The sequence below is a fragment of the Pseudopipra pipra genome, chromosome W (genome assembly GCF_036250125.1).
Source record: "Pseudopipra pipra isolate bDixPip1 chromosome W, bDixPip1.hap1, whole genome shotgun sequence".
Taxonomy (NCBI): Eukaryota; Metazoa; Chordata; class Aves; order Passeriformes; family Pipridae; genus Pseudopipra; species Pseudopipra pipra.
The window spans coordinates 42,027,110-42,031,704 of record NC_087580.1 but is presented as its reverse complement, the minus strand read 5'-3'; positions in this window follow the sequence as shown (position 1 = coordinate 42,031,704).

The window sequence follows — 4,595 nt, the reverse complement described above, 5'->3', positions numbered from 1 at the left end:
CCCCCACAGATGATGATAGTCCAGCTTTGGAATCAGCAACACACTTCAGCCACTAATACAAGGCAATATGTGAGCTGCTGCCGCTTCCAAAATGCAGTATCCTGGCATTTCAGTCAACTTTATAATCTGGCAAAAACCCACTTGGCAATATTAAAATCTAGCTTCCAAAGCACTTTTATTTCTGAAAGCTTTTGATGTCTTTTTATATCTTTTTAGCATATATTAAATTTCTTGGGAGCAGTGACCAGGATGTACACTTGATGGATGACTGGAATGGGGAATCTCTCCCCACCCCCTGCTTTTTTTTTCCCTCCCCTTTCATTTTAAAAAGAGGTGTGATAACTGTGCATTAGGTAATGCTGGAACATGAATCCTGCAAATGCAGCTGTTTGACAACACTAATGTGGGGGGTTTGTACCATTGTTAGGTGAGTTAGCAGAGATTTTCCAAGCTGAGAAGGACAGCCTGCTGCCAAGCTCTGGCATCTCTCTTAAGAAACCTTTTGCTTCAAGGATGCCCTGAGGAAAATGATGACTGGATGCTTTTCTGAAGGCACAAAGGACCTGTTTTCTCTTCCATAGCATTCAGAATGGGACTCCTTGTTCCAGCCTGCCTGCTCAGGTTTTTGTGGTGCTGGGTTAAGGTTTTCATGTGGTTTTTCTCCTGGGATAAAGTTGTGTCCAGTGAATATTGATTATTCATCCCATGTCTAGTTCACTGTCTACATCTTGAATTTGACCCAGAGTCTGTGTAAATGAGGAATGCATTGAAACAAAGTCAAGGATCCTTCAGTGACTTGTTTCTCTGAGTTCAATCTTCTGAGACCTCTGATGAGTCTGGCAGGGCAGTGCCTGTGTGCAGAGGGGCAGGGAAAGAGAGTCCCAGCACAGCAGCAGTGCCAGGGAGCAGCAGCATTTGGCCTGTTGAGAGCTGCTCTTTTTCTCCTGCCCCCCTCCCCTTCTGGGCCTCGGCTGAGGCCTCAGTGCTCTGGGCCTTGGTCCCTGGGCTGGGCTGGGTCAGTCCTGTGGCCATGGCACTGCTGGCATGAGCTGGGCTCCACTGCACTCTTTCCACCACACGAGGGGCTCCATTTGCTCCGGGCACAGCCTGAAGCCTCAGCTCTTCTTCTCCAGGGCTCTCAAGAACAAGGCCAAGGAGCAGGCTCTCTAGAGGGTCCTTGCCTTGCTGGTTTCTCCCTGGAGTCCGTGTGCTGCCCTCAGGGTCCCACTGTGGGGGCTGAGGCTGCTGCAGCTGGTGCTGGTGGTGGCCAGTGCCCCTGGAGATGGCAAATGGGGCCTGAGGAGCCCGGGGCCGATTCTCTGCTGCTGTGCTGGGGAGCGGGGCTGGCCCTGGGGCTGCAGGAGCTGCCTGAGCTGAGGATGTGCTGAGCATTGCAGACCCAGAGGGCCTGTCCCTGAGCTCCATGGCCTCCATGTCCTGCTGCAGGGCCAGACCTGAGTGTGCTGCTCTGCTGGGCTGGGGCAGGGAGATGGGGGGACCAGGGAGGGGCTGGACTGGGCAGTGCCAGGGAGGGGAAAACCCCAGTGTTGAGCTGAAGTGTGTGAGTGGGCAGGGTGGGGGCTCTGCCCCACCTAGGGCACCTCTGGAGTCAGCATTTCCTTTGGCAGCACAGCTTATCTCAGAGAAGATAGTTTTCCAGAATTGGCTTTTCCCCTTCTTTCCCAAGGTTTTCTTTTTTGTTTTCAGTTCCCCTGAGGGGAAAAGGGGGAATAGAAGCACATGCTGATCCCTGGTTTTATCTGTATACAAAAGGGAGTTGGGGTGGGGAGGGAGGGGGGAAACAAAGCGATTTCTCCCTCTATTCTCTCTCTTTTATCCCATTCCCGCCTCCCTCGCCACACCCCGGGCGACTGTTTCACCGCCGCCCCTCCTCGCCCGTCCCGCGGGGCAGCTCTTTTAGCTCCGGGGCGGCGGAGACTCCCCCGGCGCGGCCCTTTGGTTTTCCTTGGTTTATTCTCCGGAGCTGATTCCGTTCCGAGCTCGCCCCCCTCTCTGGCGACCCCCGCCAGGGCCCGTCCCGGGGCGGCTCCTTCAGTGCCACGGGCGGCGGGGACCCCTCGGGGCGGCTCCCCCAGGGCCCCGCCCGCCGCCGCCGCTCCCCGGGGCCCTCCCCGCTTCCTGCCGGGATCGGACACCGCCGGCGGCCCTGGCCCTGCCGGGCTCCATCAGCCTGAGGAATTGCTGCCAAGGAGGGGCCGGGGGCTTCCTCTTGGCCTTCGTCTCCCTGGCGCTGGGGCTCGGCTTCTACCTGCGCCAGGAGGTGAGGGGGGTCCCAGGGGGTCGTGTGTCCCCCCAGAGCGTCTGTGCCCCCTCGGGGACCCCCCACCCCGCTGTCACCCCCTTTTCTCTCCCCACAGAGCTCCTGAGCTGGCGGCGGCCGCAGCCCCTCCCCGGGGCCTCGGGCCCAGCCTGGACCCCCCCTGTCCCCGTGAGGATTTTGGGGGGGTCGTGTCCCCCCCCCTCCCCTGCTGCCACTCCTGATCCCAGGAAAGCTTCCCAGTTCTCCCCAGTCCCGGTTATTGGAGGGCAGTGGGGAAGGGGCTTGGGGGAATCCCAAGGGGTGTAGCCGAGTTTGGGGGGGGCAGAACAGGCCCCGGGATGGATCGGGAATGGGGACCCCCCTGTGTTCCCCCCTGTCAGCCCGCTCTGGGGGGGCTCTGGGAGGGCACCTGCCCCTCAATAAGGCACCCAGCACACTTTGAACACCCTAAACCTCCACACAGGCTCTGGAGGACTGCCTAAACATACTCAAAGCTCACCCAGGATCCCACCCAACCCCTTTCCTGGGGGGACTTCTCTGGGCACTGGTGGTGCTGGGAGCCTTCCCGGCTGCGGGCGAGGAGCTCTCGGGTAAGCGGGTGGTGGGAAGGGGGCGGTCAGTGGGAAAAGGGGGGTCAGAGGGGACAAAAGGGGTGGTGGGACCCCAAACTGAGTGGGAGGGGAGTGGGACCCCTCAAAAGTGGAGGGGGACTGAGGATGCCCTCTGGAGCCCTGTCAGAGCCCTGACACTTCTGGGGTGACTCCAGGAACAGCCTTCACTGGCCCAGGGACATTCATCTCCCCAGCCTCGCACACATCCCCTGCAAATGGCCCTGTCTCCTCCATCACCCTCCTCTGCCTTTCTGGCCTGGCCCTTTCATTCCACACCAGCAAAGCAGCCTGGGCACCATCTCACCTCTGCACTCAGAGGGCTTCTGTGAGCAGGAGGGGCAGATTTCTCTAGAAGGTGCATTTGTCCCCTGTCCCATGGCACAGGGCACAGCTCAGAGGATGAAAACACTCCCAGGCACACACATCCTGGAAAGCTTTTTTAAGACAAAAATAGGGAGAGGAAGAACAAAAGAGGCAAAATTAGAGAGATGAAAGGTGCCCCAAAAATCAGCAGCTTCCTCTGAGCCAGGTTTCCATAATTGAATCACTGATGGGATATTTACTTTGATAAGTAGCTGCACAAAACTATTGATGTAGACAATGAAAGAATCAGCTTAATAGAATATATAGAAGGTGTTGTCAATGGAAACAAATGGAGAAAAATTGTTGAGATTAAAAAAAAAAAAGAAAATAAAGGTCTGGCAATGCTGGCCAGGAAGCCTTCAGCAATTATCAAGAGTCCTGTTCTGCAGAGGTTTCAAGTGTCCCCTAAATTCCACACTCGTGGCTTCAGGCCATGACTTGCCAGAGCAGTCCCAGAGCTGGCCACTGCCCAGAGATGCCCTGGGGCAGCTCCAGTGCCCAAGTGGGACAAGTGGCCCAGGGTGTGTGGGAGCCCTTTGGAGCAGGAGCTGGTGGGCAGGAAGGGCCCATCTGGGGAGGGTCAGGGAATCCCCCCCTGCAGCCCTGCTGCCCAGGCTGAGGAGGGTCCTCTCCAGCCCACAGCCCATCGTGTGCCCTTGGGGGCTGCGCTGCCGGGGCTGTTCCCGGGCACTGACTGGGGAATCTCCCGGGGTGCCCCGCGCGAGGCGGGGGCGGGGCGGAGGGCGGGCAGGGGGCGTGGCCGCGCGCTGATTGGCTGCGGCGGGGGTGTCTCCACCCGAAGCGCGCGAAGGGCGCTATCTTTGGCGCGTGGAGGATTCGGGGGCGGCGGCCCCGGGAAAAGCTGCGCTTGGGTGTGTGAGCTGGGGGGGTCTGCGGGGGGAGCGGGGTCTGGGGATCCCCTCGGGGGCTGCGGGGAGCGCGGCTGTGGGTGGAAAGGCTGGAGGGCTCGGGAGGGTTTAGCGGGGGGGGTTCAGGGGTTCCCGAGGAAGTTTTGAGGGGTCCCTGCGGGGGTTCGGTGTCCTGAGGGGACTCGGGGGGGGGGGGAAGTTGAAGGTCCCTGAAAAGGGTTTGGAGGCCCCCGAGGGGGTTTTGGTTTCTGAGGAGATTTGGTGGTCTCAGGTGGGCTGGAATTGTCTCTGAGACGGGTTGGAAGGCTTTGCGGGGATTTTGAGGCAGTTTTGGTAGTGTTTAGGGGGTCCCAGACGGCTTTGAGGCTCCCTTAGAGGGACTGGGGGGTCCCTGAATGGGCTGGGGGGGTCCCAGGTGTGTTTTGTGGGTCACTGAGAGGGTTTAGGGGGTCCAGGGTGGGGGGATGAGGT